Consider the following 24,065-nt stretch of genomic DNA (forward strand, 5'->3'; position numbering starts at 1 on the left):
ATCTCATTTTGAAGAGAAACAGCTTCTTACTCTAGAGGCTCTCTTGCAGGCACAGCCACCAAGAATCAATGTCTATTCTTAGAACAGAGCTATTTTAATGAGAAAAAGATAAAGATGAAAAGCAGCATAGTTCATAACTTCACTCCCTAGTTCTTCTAGTATTTTAAAGCTTGGCTTCATTAATATACAATCCAATTTGGCCATAAATAAGCCAATCACACTAACAAATTGCCAGAACCTTATGCAATTACTTCCACAGAATACTTAAAATATTTCACTAACCAATATACAAGTATCCTCATTCTTCTAGGCATCTAGGTGTTTTGAGTTTTGGTAAAAGGGCTTCCATTTTAAGAGACAAGCTTCTGACAGGAATGCAGTCTGAAACTGTGTGTGGAGAACTACAGTTGAGAACAATTATATCTTTATAAGCATTAAATCTCCATTTCACAAAATGCAGGAACAAGAGAGTCAGTGGGTAGGCAGCAATTTCCATAACCAAACCACTTTCTCATTGGCAAAACAGAGTAACTGGAATAATACAGCAAGACTGGAAAATCCTGCAGATGGTCATAATCAGCCTTTCATAAATGGTATTACTGTACTATCTTCTAACAGACAAATTAAATAACAAAATGGCAAACCACTAAGATCAGGTCAGCTATTCAGTCAGGCAGACCAGCAGCCTGCTTCATCTGTTGCAAATGCTAAACCAATCGTGTCAGTAGACAGTGTATTTCAACTAGCTGCCATTAATAACAAAATGGTCATTTCACAGCACAGTTTGAGAGGAGAGTTAAAAAATCCAACTGTGACCCCTCAGAACAGTGAGTGTTTAAGCTCAGTAACAGATGTGTCAAATGACTTATCCCAACCATGAGGAGTTAATTGATGCTATAAATAGTACTCTGCACACACACAAAAAAAAATCCACTTAATTCTTGTATCTAAAGCACACAGTCCAGCTTTCTTATCAGCAAAACTATTTGCCTTTAAATAAGTGGGCTTAGGTGTTTTACACAGAGATTAACACTGAGAGATTATTTGAGTTCAGGCTACTGAGAGATTTCCTTTTATGTTTCAGAAGAACAGCTAAATGAGATCCATAGATTACAGAAGAAAGGCTAATAAAACTGTATAGCTATATTCCTGGGTAATAACGAATGTTTTTTAATTATAGGGCTCCAATCTCAGGGTTTATAAGGGCACTTCCAATTACTACTTTTAAGATTAATGCAAATAAATACATCAAAAGAAAAGAGATCCCTTAACATATCTGACTCAAATACTTAGTATCTCCCATAGCATCTTACACTGATAAACAAACAGGCACTGCAAGGCAAAAAAACCGTCACAGTCCTGAAGTGTTCAGAGCAAGCACCTTCCCTCTGTTTTTCTTACTGTTTTCAGGAGGGGGAAAAAAAAAAAAAAAATCAAAACCAAGAAACCCTCTCCTGTTTTTCTAAATGTGTGTCTTGTTTAATTCTCACAGCCAAATCTAGTGGGTTGTGTGGCTGCTCTGTTCTCCACCAGGGAACTGAAAATATTAGTATAAACAGGAAAGAAAAAAAAAAATCAATATTCATGTTTAATTTTTGAAGCAACTAAATCAAATTAATTGCATTAGCTGCTTACCAACTGCTTACCCACTGCATTAGTCTCCTGTATTTCAACCTCTCTCTTTAAAAACAACCAGATTTTGACCTTACATTGCTTTAAACCAGGAACAGTATCAATGAAGAGGAGATTAAAGCAATATAAAATAAGGGAAGAAACAGAACAAGGCTCACTAGCTCTAATTCTCTCCAGTAACATCTGTCTCAATCTAAATCAAGTAATTTTTGCACCAAGCTAAATTTGGAAGCCTGAGGCCCATTAGACACAAACTATAGATCTGATTTCTTTGAGTCCCTTCCAACCTATATCTCTATGTGCAGATGCAAAGATGGCAGTGATAGACCCTTCACCATTTCAGCATCCGTAAATTCAAAATGCAACCCAAGTTCATTTTAGCCTTGTAAGTTTAGGATGCAATTCAAGTTTGTGCTGATTAACACCACAGCTTTTTAGTGCTATAAGGCAAACACGCATTTGAGAAGTAATAAATAATATCTGAGCAAAATAAAAGTATCATCTAATGTCTTCAATAATAATCCAGTTCATGCATAAAATTATAAAGACAGGAAAAACAGATACATGTTAATGACAGTCTTGGAGAGACTCATTATTCCATATGATGGATTTTGGCACATAGCATCTCTCTAACATTGCCAACAGAACAGTCTTTGTTACACATTGCAAAAATGTCCCACTTCAGAGTATTGCTGCCTGTTTGAGGGACAAAAACAATGTCACAAGAACTGCCAGTTTAACTTCTCTGTTTTCAGGTGCAAGGCATTGCTGAACCTTCAAAGCAGAAATCTTTATAACTCAGAAGCATTTTCTGTTCTATTAGCCATGTATATGGCCTTTTTTGGGGCTACATTAACAGTGAAAAAATATCCTTCAGGGAAAAATGTTCAGGACATGCCTCGTTCGTATCATTGGGTAAGTCAAGATGCCATAGTAACCCCACTCCAGACTCAAGCATTTACTTGTTTAGATCTTCAATTGCATGAAACAGAGAAGCAGAGCTGTGCTAAGCCTGCAAAGCGTAACATTAATATATTTATATAAAAACATTTTTATTTCATCACTGCAAGAAGCAATTTTCACAATGAAGATTCATATCTTTATTATAAGAGCTTTTTATTCACTGGCTTGCAGCTCAATCAAAATTTAAACATTTGAGCTGAATTTTCCCTGGTAGATCTTTCCTTCAGGCTGAACTTCTCTTTTAAGAAAACTCCACCTAGGATAATTTGACTGTTTCTCATATCAGTGAGGGCAATTTTTGTGCAAGTTTCTTACATCAGTGGCTCCAAATACACGGTCAAGCAGCTCCTATCAGTCAGCAGCCCTACAGCTGCCAGCATGGCCCAGGGATAAGGTGTCTCCCTTCTGCTCTGTGTGCAGCTGAAAGGGTGGCAGAGGTCCCCACAATCTGGCAGCTGGCAACATACCAACAACAATACTCATCATCCAGGATTCCCCTCTTCCTGCCTATAAAACCTGTTCAGAATTTGACCTTCTCATAAGCCTCCATTTCAAACGGACAACTACCAGATGTAAACTGCATCTTCCGTGCTGAGCTTAACCTTGATCTGAAGATCATTAGGAACTGGGAAAGTATCGGATTTAGGGGGTTACTATCAATTTTCTTTTGGACAAATATTTTCTTCCAGATAGCTATAGTTAGATGCTGACCTCATCCCTTCCAAGGCCATCATACTTTAGTATCTTTGACTAAATATTAATGCCTTTTTAGCTTTTATCACCCATCAATAATATTTCTTCTTTCCAGGAATGTACTTATTACTTAATTACAGTTATTTGGAAGCAGAAAATATTTCTTCCATATCACTGAAGATCTGCTCCAAGAACCAACTTTCTATTCAAGCATCCCTTTTTAATAACCTTTCTGCTGATAACTGTGCTGGTCGTAAAAATAATTTTAACTGTCTAGCCACCTCAAACATTTAAAACAAGTTCTCTCTATTATATTAAAATCCTGCACTGTATAAATAGGAATGTATTCCAGCTTCTAACACTTTTAACTCATTTCATTAAGACTATGTAAGTAACAGAGGTAAGAAGCAAACAACTCAGATAGTAAATATTTTGCAAACTCTGTTGAGAATCCTTCCTACAAGCAGCTTTAAAATTCAACAGGCTATACACATTTTCAGTTTTGATATAGATAAGAGGGACAATGTTTAATCTAAAAATAACCAAGTGAAAATGGAAGGAGCTTTATAAAAATCAGTAACATGATATTTGTTATTCAGAGGATAATTTTAGGAGAATGCTTGGTTAAAATTATAATGCACCTACCTCGAGAAAAATAAAATAGAAGGGAGTAATACTTCAGAAAAATAAACAACCAAGTACTTGAATATTTTATCCCATTATTCACCACCAAGCCCCCAGATTTAAGACAGACACACTGAATTCTGAGGGGAATTCACAGCAAGTGAAAACATTTGTGGTCATCCTCTAAGCAACCAGAGGACTGGCCTTTTGATCTCAAGACACAGCTGGCAGGGAGGAAATGGGGAGAGGAAGACACAACTTGAGAGTATGACCCTTACTGCAGAAAGGGGTGAAATGCAAGACATAACAACAGCCTTTCTCCTAGCTTGTTCAGGTGCAGAAAAACCTCAGGAAAGTGTGAGCACAAGCTGAGAACAGGATAGGAAAGTAATACTTAAGAGTCCATCTGCTGTAAATGTAGCTGTAGAAGAAGTCACACAGTAAGAGACATTCCCTGCTCTGTCAGGGACAGAATGAAACTAAATGAGGATTTCCATGGCAGAAGAAGGGACACATCAATCAGAGATGGTGTGAAGTCACAAAAAAGAAAATTGTCACTTCTGTTTTCCTCAGCTAACACTTGGATTTTACCCTCACTGGTGCCTCAGTTCTCAAAACATTATAGAATTACAGAGGCTTCTGTCCTAATTGTGCAGTTTCAGGGTTTATCATGGGTATTGCCTTCTTTCTGCCTCAATCATCCTACTACTACTTGAAAACAAATCTTCGTAGGCCTTCATTAGCATGCAAACCAATGAATTCTGAGGTGTAAAGATAACTTAAAAAAATAAAAGGGCAATGATTTAAGAACATAAATAATGACAAAGCAGCAAAATACTCAAGAAACTTGTTGAGCAACTACAGAAAACCAATACCTTTTACAGTGTTTCTTTCTTGTAGTGGCTTTAAGATAGAAATTCTCTTTTGGTTCGATGATAACTCTGTCAGAGAAACAAAGAAACATAACAAAAAGATTTTAGTTCCATCTAGGGGAAGTAAGAAGGGGGAATTATTTTTAAATAATTGATAACATTTACATAATACAGCAGAAATCTATTTGTTGTATCTCTCCTTGGTTCTCCTTCCCTTCCCAAGTCATGCTGGCATACAAAAAAAGTTATTTCTGACATCTATTCCACCAACATCTGAGATGCCAAGAAAAACCCACAGCAGTGGAGCACAGAAAGTAATCTCCAAAGAAAGAACTTATTGGGCTAACTAGCTCTTCCAGTCCTCTTGATTTCTTCTCCAGTGCCACCCACTGTTTTTATATGAAACATTTCAAAACTCAGAATTTAATCCGGTATCTATTAAATTCCCCATTGATTCACAGATTTAAAAGCCAAAGATGTTTCCTTCACAAGCATACCCCATAGCATTTTCAGTCATCCTGGTCTAAATGCCATCTAATGACTCTAAAAAATGTCAACTGTGGCTACATAAATACACCACACCTTGCTCGACATTTTTTCTTCTAGCAGCAGGAAATACGAGAAATTAGGACAGAAGACATTCACCTTTCCAATTCACCACAAAGAACTCAACATTTTGCAACAGCTCATTTTTTGTTTAAGCTTCAAGTAGCATTCCCATTACAGCCTTCCCACTCCTAGAAGTTTCTCATACAGATAACAAGCAGGATGCTTTGTCTTGGATTCCTAGCTTACTTCTCTGTTTCTGAGAACAGAATATTTTGAGTAGATTCCTGCAGATCATCCTTGCTTAGTTACACTCAGGCTAAAGTTTACCCATAACACATCATGCCTCTACCCTTCCACTTCTAGCCTGCAATGTAGCTTCACTGTGAGACCCTTCCTCTCTGCTCCTGCTTTTGCTGGAAGGTACAGTAAGGCCAAATACGTGTATCAATGCTCAGTGAAGAAAAACACTTCAACCCTTCAGACTCACTGTAACTAAACAGATGCTACAACAAAATTATACCTCTCTGATGTAAGATGAGGGTTTCTTTGAAGCCTAATTTCTATTACCTCTTTTATCTCACAATAAGAATATTACTACCTCCTCTAAGTAGGCTAATTTTATGTATTTTATGGCAATATTCTCAATTTTTAAGCCAGAAATAATTTGTGATTTATGTTTAGTGTCACCTGGAGCAGACAAAAACTACTGAAAAAATACTTCACTTGACTTTTCCTTCCTCCTTTAGCACCCATATATTTTTTTTTAGCTGATTCAGAGCCAAGAAGACGAGCAGCCTAAGCATTTGTCTTGACTTGGGACATACTGGGTAAGACGCAGATCCACTAGAGCCTTCATAAATGGCTGTGGGCTATTTAACCTCCTTTTAGCATATAATCTGGGAAGAAGCTGCATTTTTTCCCATTTCACAATTTCTCATTTACAAAAACCCACAAAAATAATGAGGTATCAGGTACTTCAGAACAGTCCCTATTGTTCTGTCTGCGTTCTGGCAAGCAGCTGGATCAGTTATTGCTGACAGACCATGCTGTTCTCATCATATTCACAGGGGTACAGTCTAACTGACACTGGGAAACCACATGTTGGTTTGTATTGGCTGATGCCAGCTGAGACCTTAAGCTCAAAATCCTGGGAAGCCTGGAGCTTGCTGAGGCTCATGGCTAGATTGCAAAGTTCCTTCTCCAACCCTTGGTTGCTATCCATTTGATAATGTACATTTGATAATGACCTGTACTGCAGGAGAGAGGGAGCAGGGAAAAAACCCCACCAGCTTGGACCACATGACATTTAATAAAATGCCTGCACTTCATTACAGAAATGCTGCTTGATTCCAGTGATATACTTTTATCACTAATTTTGATCAAGTACCTTACAACTCTCAGATAAGAAAGGTGGAGAAAAACCTGTGATGCCTTTTCAAATTGCTTGTTATCTCTCACTTGTAACTAATTACCCCAGCCACAGTTACGAGTTTCTGAGCTGTTTTATGTTAGCTCACCAACAAATGACTAAAAAAAAATAAAATCTGACTATTAGACTCTATCTATAATCACTAATTAAGATAATTATTTTCAGAATAAGGAACTTAGCAGCACATCACGACATTGACACTGCAAAATGCATGTGAAAGTAAAGCATCAGCAAACAATTTTTTTGCCATTCAGCGAGTTCCACAATTGCATCCCAACCACCGCTCCATTCTTTTCCTACTTCAGTGAACATAATTAGTCATTAAAACTTCTTTCTAATATGGTGAAAGTGTGAGTAGCTTATTGGACTATAGGAAAGCGTAGGGACAAATTTTGATGCTGTTTCTACAGATTCATAGCTACAGCCCACACACCACCTATTTGAAACCCCGAATCAGCCTTAATGGACTGATGTTTCTCTTGCTTACTGCAGGGTATCACAGCCCAACTTCAGCTAACAAGAATTACACCAAAGGAGAAGAGCTCACTTGGTCCCAAATCAAATTTGTCCATGTTTTGTTTGTATTGATTGCAAGAAGCTCATACCCTCCAACTGTATAAATCAGATAAATCACCAGAAGTACAGGCAGAGCTGAATAATATTCTTTGAGATGTACTTTACATCTGCTGTGATTTACTGTTATTAACTAAGAGACAAGGAGGTGAAAGATTTTTTTTCCACTAAGCTCCTTTCTTCCTTCACCTCATACCCCTATTTGCCAAATAGTTATTTTATTTCACAGAGAAATGTAGGATATTCTGACTGAAAACATAGTTCTGCTTTTATATAAGATAGGTGGCAAACATGAGGTATCTACATTATACAGCTCAGTATGTGGGCACACTCTGTCATAACTTGCACCAAAACATATGAAACAGTCAAGGGAAGTGAGGTCCCTCCACTTAAAGATGTGATACAAACACAGCTATCACAAAGCACACCTAACAGCAACACTCTACACCCCTTATAAGGCTTTCCATCAAAAGAGATGGGGTATAAACTGTGTGATATTCTAATATTTACACACACTTATATTTAGAAATTTATTTAAAACAGCATTATTTTTGTGTTACTTATGAACTTTGAGTTCCTTTACAAATTCCTTCTCGTTCTTAATTATAATGTAAATCAGCGTGTTAACATCAAGCAAGCAAGCATTAAATAAACCAGCTGATACAAACAGGGACAAAGTTGGGACAGAAGCAGTGGCAGAATGCCCAGAAAGTTACAAAGCCCCTCTGAATGACTCTGTCAGTGTGGATAGACACAGACCTTTCAAAACAGATGCTCTGGGTAATAGCAGTTACTGCCAATAAATTTTATATAAGTATTACAAAAGTGGTAAAGAGCCCATGCATCAGTACACAGACATGTCATAGATAAGAACTGTGGCTTTTTTAAATGTCAGGACTGAAAACATACAACAGCCTATAAAATGTTGTTCAAGTCGTTACATGCTAACACTGATGTAAATCATTTATTAAGGAAACGATGCCTGAACTAACTTTGGCAAACTAGATGTGCCTATTTCCTGTGTGCTGATAAAGACATGACATATTAAAAGAGAATTTATGAAGTAAAGAACTACAAAAGCCAATGTATAGTGATTCATTTCAATGTGCTATTATACAAGGAAGTAAAATTAAATCTAATCCTTCCTACTGAAGGAAATGTCACAGACTTTTATGCATTTGGTAAATTAATATTTCTAAGAAGCCCAGGCAGTTTCACGTTTTTAATAGAGAACTAGGATTTTCTCCTAAACATCAAACAGAGAAGTTGCATTAAAACTACAGCTTCTTGATTGCCACAAACCTAAATGAAAGTATTTCCAAGATTTGTTTTCTATCATGTCATACAGATTAGCAACTGTACACACCTGGGAGATTTGCAAAATCCACCAAGTAGCCATGAATTATACATTCTTAACTCTTTAAAATTAATGCATAATAACCTTCCTATGAAGAGCCTGCTGACAGTTGCTAGTACTATTTTCCTAATATTTCTCATTACAAATATAGATATCTAGGAAAAAAACCAGCAGGTATACACAGAATCTAATACCGCACAGGTACACATATATATTACACACACATGTAATAAGTAAGGCTTTGCCAACAACATTATTTCAAGATTTTACGTAGCAATAAAACTGTAGTTGAACATAATTTATAAAAGATATAATTTAATATTTTACAGTCTAATATGCATAAGAATTCATCACACCCAATTAAATCAAAACACAGCACTTGATCACCTTTTATGCAAATTTTAGAAAAGGAATTTTGTTATATTATCTGCTAATATGGAGTATCATTTAATTTAGCTGATGAATTACCTAATTTTGTTTTCAAGTATACTAAGGAAATCCCAATCAAACATGATAGCTTTCCACGGGGTAACCAAAGTCACCTTTTATGTATTACAGAAACAGGATAAATTATTCATTTTAATGGGAGGCAAAGGTGACCTTCTAAAAATTTATATTGAAATTTAATCTTGAAAGAAAGAGGAAAATAAATCCTGGTCTTAGTGATAATACAACATTAGTGCCAGTAAAGTTCACAACTGTGGAAAACTCTGGTTGCAGCTGGTTATATTATCCAGGGAAGAAATTCTTCTAAATCAAGCCAGACCCAGTTCAGTAATCACTTACATGATTGTTCACTGTGAGGCCTGTAAATTCTGCTTAAAAAAACCCCAATACAACAGCACTGAAGCTACTGACTGACCAAGAGTCTCTTAACATGCTTTTGTTTCTTCTTTCTAGAAGCTGTGCATATGTATTTGGTTACCCAAAACCCAAATCTCTCCCATCACCTTCATTTCATAGCTCTGAAGGGCCACTGCAGGATCCAGTGGTTTTAGCTAAATTATCACCAGGTTCATCTGCCTCAGCTCAGACAAGAGTGGGAGACACTATCCCACAGCGCGCTGAAAGTGCGAGTAGGACCTGCCAGAGGGCAAGCAAACCCAACTGATAATGGACAACACAAGCAGAACAGCAAAGAGATCTGCTGGTGACAGAGTCATGTTGAAAACAAAGCTTTAGGTTCATGGTTTTAAGTAAAACACCAGTTTGTTTTTTTTTTTAATCTAGGTTGAATCACCCTTTTACAAATTTCAACAACTCCCAAACCAACATTTATACTTCGCAAGAACTGGTGGTGAGAAATCATTCCTCAATCCATTTGCTGAAGAATGTTTCACTTAGTACAGATTCTGACACAAAAAACATAGAATTGTAGAATCCTCTAGGTTGGAAAAGACCTTTAAGTCCAACCTTTAACCCTACTGTACCATGTTTAATGCTAAACCATATCCCCAAGCACCACATCTGTACAACTTTAAAACACATCCAGGGATGCTGACTCCACCACCTCTCTGGGCAGCCTGTTCCAATGCCTGACAACTCTTAAAGAGAAATTTTTTTTCCTAACGTCCACCCTAAACCTCCCCTGGTGTAGCTAAATTGTAGTCAAACTGGTAAGATCAAGATCTGAGTAGAAGTTTAATTTCTTTTCTTGGAGCTTACACTTTTTTTTCCCCAACAGTACATTATACACCAACTTGTTCAACACCAACCGTAAGCTTAATGTTAAACTAATAAACCTAAATTTGTGTAAGAATTATTTTAGATTTGAAAAATGTGCTTTGCAAAAGACCTGTTTTCTAAGACAGCACTTTCTAGTTACTAGTAATTCTATTCCTGTTAATAACTGTGTTGTACAGTGAATTTGCAGGACAAAATTTAATTTTAACATTTCCAAATGATGTAAATACCATTGAAGTTGTTTAAAAAAAGTATGAATTTTCAGTTCAGCCACCCCCAACTATAAAAATAATGAAAAGCCAAAATGATCTTTGCTTCTCATAGACTTTTAAATTCAGAGTTACACAGCTTCCTAACCAATGAAGAAGTCCAATTAGGAGTCTGGAGGGTGAGAAAAGGCTTCCTAGCTTGATTTCCTAATTCAAGATTATTGCCCCTGCACAGAGGACCAGCAGGCTGCAGCCTAAACAGAGCAGAAAGACAGAAGACACCAAAGAAAACAAGGAGAGACAACGAGAAATGCAGTATCTAAAAAGTAAAAGAGGAGAGGAAAGAAGCAAGTCGCTTAATTTCTGGGTGAATAGCCAAGTTCAACACTGACTGCAAGACATAAAATACAGAAGACTGCAGCTGTGAATTCAGCCAAGGATTTGTATTTTAATTTCTTGAGGAGACCTATTTAATTCACTCTCATATTTAATTGAAATAGTAGACAAAAAGAACTGAGAAATTAAGGTCTCCCACGTGGCCTCTATTTGAAAATGTTCTGATGAAGACGAGAAAGGTCTTGCCTACAAAAAGAGAAAGGAAGTTTAATATGTGTGTCATGGCCACTCTACTGGATTTTAAATTTATTTACTGTACAGTCAATCTATAAAGTTAAGAGTGTCTTTAAATAACTCCTTCAGCAAACTATAAAAAGGAAATCTTTGTTGACAATTTTAATTCAAAAAAGAAAATAGCCATTTACAATTACTATCTTACTGGACTCATACAGCATAGATTAGCTGCTATGAAACAGCACAATGCTGTGTAACAGTTTCATTATGATTACAATAACCAAAAGCCCTCTGCAGTCAACACTGACAGACGTTTCTGTGTTGATCTGAGATCATTCTATCATGTTAATTATGCTGCCCTGACTGCCAGTGGCTAACATCGACTGGCTTGGCAGTTATGCTGGCAAGGTCTCAACTCTGAACAAAAGGCAGCTACCAGATATTCTGTCAAGCTAGGAAACTTCTTCCCAAAAACACATACTTGAAAAATGTCCAGCTCCTTCTGAGCACACTCTCTGTGCCCAAATGGAAGAAGGAAACCAGCCTGAAAGAAAGCTTAACAACTAACAGTATTTTGTGAATAAAATCATAGGGTAGCCTAGCTTAATTCCAGAACTGCATTTTCTCTATAAATCTGCATTCATACCAAACAGTTTTCCTAGTCTATGCTGACAGCTAGAACACTTAAAATAGTCACTATTACAATGGTACCTAACCCCTGTCACTAGCATGAAGACCTTCTACCACAGACAGATTACCATTATTTATTAACGATGTTAAAAGAAAGGACTTTAAAATGCAGGTAAAATTGGAGAAATCTCATAGAGAATGACAGTTTGCTGAAGGTCAGAGCCATGAGTGAGAAGCCTGTCTCCTGAATCTCAAAACTAATCCTTAACATGAGTGACGGCTTCCTCTTGTCCTTTGGAAAGACAGACAACTGAATGAGACCTCAGCCACACCTCCAACTCTTCCTGTTACTGCCATGAAACAGATTTTTTTTTTTTTTTTTTTTTTTTTAAACAACAGAAAACTAGCTTGAAACAACTGGGAGTCCCACAGCAAACCTGCAGAATCCATAGCACTCTTATGGATTATAGGAAGTGCACACATTTTCTAGAAAACTGATCACATGGACGCGTGTGAATGCATTCTCCTTTTTCTAAGAACTACTGGTGGGATGTGTTAGAGAAAAGCTAAACAAGAACATGTGTTAGGATTCTGAGAAAGTACAAGCAGCCAGTATTAAAAAAAAAAAAAAAAAAAAGAGAGAGAAAGAAAAAAAAGGCAGATTTATTTCAATAGTTGCCTGTTTTTTAAAACCTGCAGGCTCAGATCACTACTAATTTGGTGATCAGAGTAAACTGGTTAATCTAGTTCAGTGACAGCTTGACCTTACACAGTCCCAAACACTGCATTTTATTACTAGTGGAGACAGAAACAAGAGACCAAAGACATCTCTGAAAGGCCAAATTTTCCATCTATATACAGCAGTGGTAGCACTGAAGAATACAGCACATGCTAGAAAGCCTAGCAATGAAACATGCTGACACCAAATAAATTTACGAGTGGGAAGAACACAGAAGCACTGGCAAGGAAAGGCGCTCAAGAGACCTGCATTTCCCACTGTAAACGGGGACAGTGGTGCCAAGTGTGAACTGGCAAAGGAAGCATGTGCCAAAATGCATCTGGAGCTAAACACAGGGAGCTGTCATAATGCCTGTCAGTAGAGCCACAATCACTGTCTTTATCTCTCTCAGTGTTGGCATTTTGTGTGGCTGATAACTTATCAGATAAATATTGACTAATTGATATTAATACTTTTGATACCTGATTTAGTGATTGCAGAACTTTCTGTGCAGTTAGGCAGAGTCAAAACAAGCAGAACAAAAATAGATGCAAGCAGGTAAATGAGGAAAATAAGGTTAACAGCAAGGAAAGCACACACTATGTCTGTCCTACAGAGCTACCCCTTGGCCAGGAAAGAGAATAGGTAATTAATTAATAGAAAATAAATAAACAGGATAGCAATTCACATATATTTGCACCATGCTCTACCTCCTGTTGTTCATGTTGGCAGTAGCATTAAATTACATTCTTGGTAAGATCTGTAAGTGTGGAACCGCATTGCTGTTAAACTTTCTGTATTTATCAGTATCCTTTAGATACACCTGTTGAATCAGTTTTTCAGTACATGTAACATTTCTCCTTTTGCTCCCAAAACAATGAGAAATAAAATGAGAAGAAAAGAGGTTGGAGAAACTAACAGTGGCATACCATTTGCAAAAGTGGATACACTGTGCTGCACTCAGATGTAATTGAGATCTCGTGCCTTACAGAACCTTTTTGTTGAAGCACGCTGCTCATTATAGTTCAAGCTCACAGGAATGGAGCGGGCAGAACGGGGAGTAAGATGACATGGGAAACCACAAAGCAATAAAAAGGTTGGCAGATCTAATTTTAGTTCTGCCAGCCTGGACAGTGTCCTCTTAACAAGCACCGAATGTGATAAAACCAATGAATAGCCCTAACCGGCAAAAAGCCAAAAGCAGTAACTCTATCACACAAGTCTTATTTGATCTTAAATATTTATAATCTTCATATTTAAGAGATAGAATATGGCTGCACATCTGTTCTTTTAATCTGAACACATGCCTTTCAATGTAAGCAGCTAAGCAACTGCAAATGCTGCAGTCATGACACTTCTTTGGGACTTTGCAATCAAGCTTGCAGTCTGACTCCATCATTAGGAGGCTGTGGCAGACCAGGAGGGTTTCAGATGCTAGCTAGGTTTCTCCTCTCTCATTATTTTATTCCTCCTGAATGGTTCAGTGATGCCTCTGGTTTCTGTGGCATGCAAAATGTAGCAAAGGATTGATGAGGCCAAATATAATGGTCTCAGAAAACTCAGCTTGACTAGTTACTTATTAGAAAAAGAAAATATATTTCATACAAGTACCTTGGAAACCAGCAAGTTTTTATTTTCAGTCACAACAGTGTGACAGGCTGAAGGTGCTCTCAGCTCTCAAAACATACAGAAATTAAAGGGACCCTGTCAATACAGTATCAGATATTATGACACTGTATCAGCCTTGCAAAATTGCACAAAAATAGACTTCTGTGACTTCCTAGAATAATTGTAATGAGCGAACAAATAATATTTTACTCGATGTCAAAAAAAGTCATCACCGTAAGTAGGCTGAAAAAAAAATATCTGCAAAGCTTGTATATATTAAGCTGCTCAGATAATGCTAATGCATTTCCACAATAAAATAAAACTGCTATTTCCTCTAGGCCTTATCCAGGTTTTACTTTTTGGTCGCTTAGGATGGGAGATGGACGTTTCTGTGTGTCCAGACACTAAAAGAAAGCACAGAAGCAAATCTACTGTCCACTCAAACCCTGCTATTAACTTATGGTGATGAACAGTACCAGAGTTTGAACAACAAAAAGTGAATTTTATAATATTAAATAACATCTCATCATTGACAAAAATGTCTGGACATTTTTTGCAAATTTTGGTAAAGCTATAGGATGTATTTTCTTAGAATTTTTATATGTATAACTTTATTATTTAAAATTCTAAGTCTCTGCAACTGTTAATGACACACAGCTCTATAGGAAGGCAATAGGAAATTAGATTGTCCAAGAACTACGTAATCTCACTCTAGATGTTAATTAAAAGAAATCACTAAACTCACAGAAGTTTAAATCAATAAAAAATAAAAGTCCACATTTAGGTGGCATAAAAATCTGAGGCTAAGGCCATGATAAATCTAATATTACTCTGTGTTCACTAGTATTAAGATCTACAAACTGCAATATCTTTTTTGGTGAAAGTCACAATCTAACATTCTTTTAATGAAAAGTTGTTTAGGAATACGACTCAGCTTTTGCTGGGTCTCTGTGATTTACCATTTTGAAGGGCAGATTTTAATTGTATGTGTGTCAATCATAAACCCGTCCGATCGTCATGGAAACACAAAGTCATTCCAATGAGGACTCCAATGATTAACTTGGCTGCTGGAACAAAAGTTTTATTGCTGCAATTTACTGAAGCTGTCTGATTTGCATATATTAAGCTGAATGGAATCACGGTAATGGCCAAGCTGCTGGACACAGTCCTCTGCCAAGACTTTAAATCGATTTGATACTTAAATTCTTTTCAGAAAACATGCATTATTCTGATTGTATCTAAGCCAGCTGGATATTACAGGGCATGCTTCCATTCTGTAAGACTCCCATGTTTCTGTCCACCCTCAAACACAATTAAGTTAATTGGATCAATCGAGAATTTGAGGCATAAGCAAGGCTTAATATACTGCTTTGACAGGTATTGTGATTCTTACAATGGCAATTAATGTGATATCCCTGTATCTTTGACAGGTGATTTTCAATGCAGTCACACTAGTGAGGTCATCATTCCATTACCAAATGTGGAAACCCCCTTACTTGGCCTCAAAATTCCTCAAAATTCTGCCTTGTGATCTGTAATTATGGCTACCCTCACAACAGGATGTATGTTGCTTTGAGGCAGGGCAGTGCTACTAGCATTGTTTTGCAGACCGGGAGATGAAAGAATGAGAATCTTATACCTGTGTTCACTAAGCTTTTTAGGTACCTAGATCTCCACTGACTGTGGAAGAGTTAGGACTAACTCATCTAAGGTACAGCAGAAAACCAAGAAGCCTATAACCATCCTTACAGGTCTTCCCAGACCTTCCAATTTTCTTCTTTCTTTTTCTAGATTTTTCAGTTCTTATATTACTGCCCTGAACTCCAGCCATTCTTCCTCTTCTAACAAACATATGCACATAGATTATCATTCCTTTTTTGCCACCCATGCATTGACTGGGTTATCCATTTTTTTCATTAATACTGTGAATAAATTACAGAAGAAGCACATACTGTTGAGTAACCAGCAACTGAAATCTAAAAAGCCCCGTTCCTTATTTATACACATTTACCATGCAGCACATACCAAAAAAGCAGGCATGTTCCTTGCTGCACATGGATTGCACAGAATATGTATCTGTTAGCTGCTATGCCACAGGAACTTTCAAATCCTAAATACATTTTAGCCCCTGAAGAGAGATCTGTAAAAGCAGTGGTCTGCTATCAAAAGCTCCAAATTCCACTCATCAGTAATAACTTAAATAAATACCACCATTAGCATCATAATGCAAATATTTTACATATATAGAGCTTTTTCAACTTCAGACATCAATCTATTTTCCAAGGGAAGTAAAGATATCAACAGTAACTGCTACTGGAGACACACCATACTGCATCCAAGGTAAAATGCACAGAAAAACCTGGGATTATAAACTATTTTTTACTTTCATATCCTATTCCTATTCTTTGATCAAGATGCTGACTGCTAAGAATGGGACAGCTCAAACGGGAACCAAAAAAATCCATTAACATTCAAACCTGTAGATAACAGTACATATTTCCACATGCATTTATGATTTCCAGCACACACAGACTGGTGTGTTCAAACATCTCTGAAGTAATTTTCAGAGCCTCTGTGAAAATGTAGTAACTATAGTCCTCATTAACTGTAGTTTCAATGCATGTAAGTGCCAGGTGACTGCAGCAGTGAGCAGGCCTGCTGCCTGCTCTGGCTGAACCATCAAACTGAATCTGAAGACTTCAACTTCTACAATTTTTAGCAGATAAAGTTTTATGGTAGATAAACATACAAGCTTCCACACATTCATGAGCATGCTTCAAATTATAATGGTGCTGCTGAAATCTTACATAATTTTATAAAAGAAACATATCTTTATTGATGCAGTTTCTACACACCTTTAAACTCCGCTATTTCACTTCAATGTCTATAATATCCTTTTTCATTTATACACTAACTCCAATGATTTTTTCGTATCACAAAAATGAAAAAGAGGACATCAGCTCATTCTGCTGTAAAATTAAACAACTTTAATTCTCTACAAAAGAATTGGACTGCAGAAACTATCCAAGCTAAATCTAGAAAACTGGGAATAGAAGAAAAGAATGAAGATTTTCTTTATTGGAATAAGGGAACACGGCAGCATACAACTAGATCAAATACTTCATGTCATAAAAACTAATTTGCAGTAAGTCTTGATAAAAATTACTCTTTATGTGTGTGTGTCCAATATACACATAAGGGTTTGATGGAAATAACAGCAGTGATAAACAGCTACCCACGTGCATAATCAAGGCAGTTGTAACTAAAAGTAGGATCAGACACAGTCACTCTCCCAGTTACGGAAGTGGAACGTTGGAGTAAGATAGAAGTAATCAAAGCTGTCAAGCTGTATCTGTGACTGTGGGACTTGTTAAAATCACAGTTAAATGGTAATCATTAAATTGATTTTAGGGGATAGAGGAATGCTTTTTCATGATTTAGAGAAAAAATATTCCCAAGTGAATATCTGATCATTTTATGTTTCCGTTTCATTAAAGAAGATGCAGTTAAATCAGAAGAGGTAAAACAGGGTACAGTGTTACTATTTAATCATATCTAGTAATATGTTACCCAGTCATTACCCTGAAATTTAATTCCCCTGCCATAGCTCTATTTGGTTTTTACATCTACTGTAGAATTGTGCAACCTCCACATTATTCCTTGTCTATAAAACTATTCTTCTGAGTCCAGCTGAGAAAGAAATCAGCTAATTTAAAAAATCCTCTTTATCCAGAAACATATGAACAAAGCCAAAAATGTCATTCTAAGTGCTGAGCTTTCCTTTCAGTTTATTATACCAATTTACTCAGATTCACTCACCATCAGCAGCCCTTGGACTTAAATTTCTCAACTCTTTATTAACACACACACTGCCTAGGACAAAAAGTACTAGTGACAATTCTTACTACAGAGACAACTACTTGAAATTTATAAATAAATGTATAGGCTCTGTCAAAATCTACTTTGAAGAACAAAGCTATGACAGTTAACATGTTTTATTAAGTAATGAGAAAATAATGGATGCAGAATTGCACCCAGTACTCATGCTATTAGTCCTACCGGAGCTGCGAAGAGTAGCCATGTGACTGCGACTGCCCTGAAGCCACGGTCTGGAGGGGATGAAATTTCATGCTACAATATCTAAAATTATGCAGAAGCTGGAACAAATTCAACATCAGTACAAGTCTACTGAAGTCTAAGCCTTAAATATTTCAGCTATTCCAGTACTCCAGACCTGTACTCTCTAACAGTGGCCTATAGCTGATGCCAAGGAAAAGTACAGAGACAAACTTACAGTAATACTTTCTCAGGATGATGTTACACGCAGAAGGAATGTGGGCTGCCATCCTGGATAAGGAATCTGGATGTTCTACTACAGCAGAAGCATCTGTAGTACAGCACAAATACTGTGGAGCTGCATAGAAAGAGCTTTCTGACTCCTTGGAATGTGGTGCAATACAGTGGTTTACCACTAGATCCCTGAACCTGAAATCTTTCAGTCAAACTATCTCTTTTGTAAAGAAAGCCAGGGAATTAAAGAATTCAGAATGGATTGCAGATTACAGATTTGGGGGGTGCTTCTAACACTTGAGTGTGAAAAGTGTTCGCTTCCTATATATTTCCTCTACTGCATTATACTAGTTTTGTCATTGAGAAATTGACAAAGTGAGTTCAGATTTATCCTTCCTCCAGTCTACCACTACAACATTGATCCCAGATCTCTCTTTTTTTCTACTTAATCTTCTTCTCTGTATTGTGTCATTAGCTCCCATGATAACCTGAGAAGAACAGGTTTTTTAAGAGAAACTTGAGGATAATGTGGAGTATATTGTAATTTTAGAAAGCTAAACAGAGCTAAGCCATACAGTCTTACATTTTAATATGATGTAATTTAAGGCTACTTTTATTTCTTTTTTACAAGCTAAGACAGCCCTGTTCTTTACAATATTTTGCTCTTCAAATGGGTCTTCTAAAACTGTCTGGTTTTCCTGAAACCAACTTTTGATAATTTGTTCTGGATGTTCTCCAGGACAAGAAAGAAACTGGTGCACTGCAATCTCAGGTATCACCATAGACTTTGTAAACATATCCCTGACTGCTGTACACTTCACCATGAATTAAACTAATCTAAGGTGTTCCCCTGTAATATGTCTCTATATTGAACTAAATGAATCCTTCTGGCTCTGTAAATACAGATGAACCAAGTTTAACTAATCTGATACAAAGATTAAGTTTGGATCTCAATTCCTTGCCTTCATGGTAACTTCAAAATATTAACCAGTCAGTTATAGAGCCATGTCTCTGAGACCTAAACACAGTACTAGTCCATGACTAGGCATGAGAGGTGCTAAAAAAAGAAACAACCTTGAACAACAAAAAACCCCTAAAATTCACCTAGCACTTTTGGGGGCATTCAAGAACAATGTCATATCTTTGTACCTATTTTTAAAAACAAAGGGACTGAAGTGAGATTAAAAAAAAAACAAATCATATCCTGATTTTTTTGTGCTAAATCACCTGTTTTTTTTCAATATATGCAATTTATGTTCATCTCAGGCAGTGTCCAAGATCTAGTGGTCCAAACAGATACATATATGAAAACTATGAACTTCTGTCACATTTAAAACTTTACTGTCATTTAAAACTTCACTTGCTAACTGTTTATTCTGGCTCTCTAAAATTGGGATAATTCAGAAATTTAATGCAACAGTCCTTGCAAAATCTTGTTTGATAGACAGTACTTTGAAGATATAAAAAACCCCAAATGCTGTTTAACGACTCGAATTGTCTAGTAGCAAGTAAGCTACTGCAATAGAAGCAGGCAGCAAATGCCTAAAGCAGAATTTCACTTGTTTGGATTGTTTACTAGAGAGATTTAATTGACACACCAGCAGGTTATTTTGCTGATCTCACTCCCTGTTCTCTGGTTCCACTCACAGATGAGTCAATGCTGTTCAAATCTAGTTACCTGCCTCTGTGGCTTCAAAACATCTGACTGTGCAAATTATTATTTTATCCCTTTTCATTTGGTAGGCTCGCTGTGTTATGCACAATACTGTCATAAAGAGATATTATCTCCTCTTCTACAAATTCAATACATCTTATAATTAAGAATTATTTATTAATACCCCTGTACCTGTCAAGCCATTAACCCCACACAAGACAAATGAAATCAGATCTCCCAGCAACCCTGTTAAAATGGAGTAGGATCAAGATTAAAAACTCTTGCTGCTCATCTTAAGGCTTCTCTTCTAAGGTGGTCACTTAACATTTTTTGGGCAAACTGCTGTGAGGAATGTCAATCCACGACAGCAAGCAACCTACCTTAGTAACTGGAAAATACCAAGCCTGTCTTTGGGCTTGTGGCTGAAATTGCTCCAGCTCTGGAGTTCCCCAGCGGTGAACAGCAGGCAGGACATTGCCAGCTCCGGATAACACGTGCCCTCTCCTGGCAGATCCAAGCAATATTCTAGGATGGCTGGTGCCTGCCTGGATGAAGACTAGTCCCTCGGCTAGTAATACCAATGCACATCACTAGAGGATTTTTATTATGAATCTTCCAGGAAACATTCAAGCACGATGAACTGTTTTTAATGCTATAGAAAATACACTCAATATGCATGCTCCAAATAACCTGTCATGTTTTGAACAGGTCTGGCCTTAGAGTACATATGGGAACTTCACAGGACAGGCTAGGATATACTCGTCTAGTCCATTAGAAGACCAAGATAGAGGAAAAAGAAAAAACAATATAAAAGCTTGCCTTGGTTTTAAAATTGTTAGTCAAAAACTAAATGCCTTATTGCATAGGGTTCATATCCCCATCCTGCTGAAGAAGCTAAGTAAGATTCTCTATTATTTAACTCAGTATCAACTCAGCTCAACTGAAGGAGTGTCTCCATAAAATTCATGCAATTGTCTTTCTCTATAAAATTCTGCCACTCATGAGCAGACGGAAAAGCAAAAGCAGGTTAGGACAGAAGGGATGCTGTTTAATATTAAACAGCATAGGTTTAATCAATTAGTGCCTTGAAGTAGGTTCCACTGAGCAGCCCAATAAATCTGGGTAGAGCTGCTTTGAAACTGCCGTCCTTTGAGAAATGGACTTACAGACTGTCAGTAGAACTTGTATCATGCTTTTTAACCTTATAATTACAGCAGGTTTAGAGTAACTGCCTCAAAATATTTTATGGGACTCTTTATTTATGCAATTTAATTGTTCTCAGTAGTTCTCATGCTATTTCCATTTCCTGAAGTATTCAGGCAAACAATTTATCCAAGAGAATGTTTAGAATTGCTGTTGTTGAGTAAAAATAAAAAATGTGTTTGGAAAGGCAAGTTTTGAATAGTTAATAAACTACATGTGATGCCTTACATATTGTACCTCATCAAGTCCAGACTAGCTTGAATTCTGAATATTAAAAAAAGGTAGTGATTATGGAATAGAAACAGGTAGATGCTAAGAAAAGGTAAATTGATACAGGTAAATAATGCTACCTGATATTAAAAGTAAACGTCCAGTCACTGCTAAGAAGTATCTAAGGCAAAGAGATCAAACTGGCTTGTGAAATATTGGACTTTGAGACAGTAATATGATGACATCTCATAGAAGAAATAAAGGAATGAAAGGACAGATGTGTTTGTGTCTCCTTCTCATCATAATGTTGGGTAAAAGCTTTTCAGTCCCAAAAATGGTGCCAGTCCACTCTACTCTGATAATGGAATCCTAAACCCCAGAACTGATACCTTTGTTGGAGTCAGGAAGTAAGACATTGGCAGAACAACCTGTGTCTGGACTAACCAGGAAGCAGTGGCTGGCTTGGAGGTTTCTAAGATTTCTCTGAAGATTAAAGCAGAGACTTGAGCCAAGAGATCCAAGCAAAGATTTTTGAAGATTTCTACAAGTGGAAGTATAAAGAAAGTGGACAAAATATAAAATATTGTAAGTACAACAGAAAAAGTTTTTTATCTCTCCATGCATTGAACCACTCTGAAGTATTTTAAGACCGTATTTTCTTCTTTCAGGTGCAGGAACTGTAAACAGGCATGACTTCTACCTGTCACAGTTCCTTAACAGATCTTGCACAACCTCAAGACTACTAGTTCCTCTTATTTTCCCTCTCCTGCATCCTTCCTGCATTTTCCCAAGGACATTGTCCATGTTTGCACATTTCCCTGTATGGAATTACAGCAAGTACACATAAATGGGAAATATATCCACTCCTGCAGAGGGACATGTTGCTCTGAGATCAGCAGGACAAGAACTGGTTCCTGGATGGACCACTGTTCAATCAACATCCTGCAAGTACTACTGTTATTACACAATCATGCTTTATTATGAGTTTTTGAAGTGTTACTGCTTTTTCCAGCCACCAGTTCTTCTCTGTGCCTTTTTTCCTCCCGCTACTTTCCACAGAGAGCCAGAACTAACTTACTCACATTTTGGTTAGGGGAGTTTTCTTGTTCCAAACTGTTTTCAGGTTCTGTAGCACCCATCCATTTCACCAAATCACTGAAGGATTACAATGCTTTCCCCAGCTTATTTTCTCCAAGGATAAAATGAAAATGACAAATTGTTTCTAGCGTCATCTGTGCCCCATTGGTGCAGAGCTCTACAGCTAAAATACTCATCAGAGCCAAAAGCTTGGGCATGATTGAACTTTAAACAAGCTAAACATCAATTGTTTTGATTTATAGCCCCAGGAGAACAAGTCAAATCACAGAAGACTAAAGTAAAATTAATTTGCCACTCAGAGCTGTCTGTAAGACATGCCTAGCCTGAAAAATATATAAAAAAATAGTATTAAGTAGATTACGTAATTGCTTCAGTTGGACAAAACAGCTTAAAATTCCATCTTGATAGTGGTCATATATGCAGAACATCTCTTGCTCCATCCAGGCATTAAATCTAGGATTTTTTTCCTCCTATACCATTCCATCAAATACTACTGACTTAGGCAAACACTGAATATACACCATCTCAAGCTGTACAAGATTTATGATATCTCTATAACTGGACCGACTGTCTCTGGCATCTGTTTGGGAGGCACAGCATAAGGCAAGTTCATCAGTTCAAATCTTATTTATAAATAGATGCTACAGATGCATTTCAGAGTAGATATTGTAGACGCTTCGTTTTCCATTTGAGAACTCTGCATCTTTTAGGTAACATACACAGAAATACAGAACATTCACATTAAAGCTTAAGAGGTGCAATATTATAAGCTACACAGGAATTTGCAGTTTTATGACATGCATCAAAATGGTTGTTAGATTCAGCTGCAGGTTAACACCCAGTGCCTGACTTTAATTTCTGTGATATGTTGGATGTTCAGTTCATGTGACACGTAGATCAAAAGAAAGGTAAACTGTTCAAAGAATGAGTAACCATAGTCAGACAACACGCAGTGCAGTACAACGGGCAGTCTTCACATTAGCAAAGTCTCTTGGGAAGGGCTGTCTGTCATTCACACCACAGTTATCTAGTGTTCAGCCACTTGAACAGGTTCCTGCATGGCAAACAACAAACTCACTTCCCAAAACTAAATTGCCTCATAAATTCCAGCCATTCACTATGATAATTGTATTTCTGTGGCTTAGATTGTGGCAACAGGCAGTGAAGCAAGCTGGAAGAGAAGACTAATTGTAAAAGGTAAAGTCCCCTTTTGTACTTTTTTTTTATTATTATTAATGGACCCAGAGAGGAAGGACAACTGTTGATGAATCAGAGCTAGAATAAAAACTTAATCATTTGCTGAGGTCATTTGGTCTCTCAGTACTAAAAGATTTGAAAGCTTCTAATTTAGTTCTTCAGAAAAGAAGCTCCCTGCTGTTAACTTCACTATGAATTTTCAGCATTTAAATCAAAATCACGATCAGTGTAGCTTAATAATTCTCTCTCAGGTATTAAGTCAAACACAACGCTCAAATTCTAGACAGAAAGCATCACCAGCTA

The 24,065-nt window shown here is 37.0% G+C and overlaps 1 protein-coding gene across 10 annotated transcripts in view; it reads right to left on the reverse strand.

The window, feature by feature from the left end:
* ARVCF (ARVCF delta catenin family member) overlaps positions 1–24,065 on the reverse strand; it is a 249,036-nt gene that overhangs the window by 161,870 nt on the left and 63,101 nt on the right. For 8 of the 10 annotated variants that reach the window (XM_051634300.1, XM_051634301.1, XM_051634297.1 and 5 more), the window contains one exon: positions 4,788–4,853. The exons of 1 other annotated variant lie outside the window; for it this stretch is intronic. The gene's annotated coding sequence lies outside the window, so the exon portion shown is untranslated. The remainder of the gene's footprint in view (positions 1–4,787; positions 4,854–24,065) is intronic. One more of the 10 variants, XM_051634295.1, reaches the window with a different exon arrangement.

Source organism: Apus apus, chromosome 16, assembly GCF_020740795.1.
Source record: "Apus apus isolate bApuApu2 chromosome 16, bApuApu2.pri.cur, whole genome shotgun sequence".
NCBI classification, from domain to species: Eukaryota; Metazoa; Chordata; class Aves; order Apodiformes; family Apodidae; genus Apus; species Apus apus.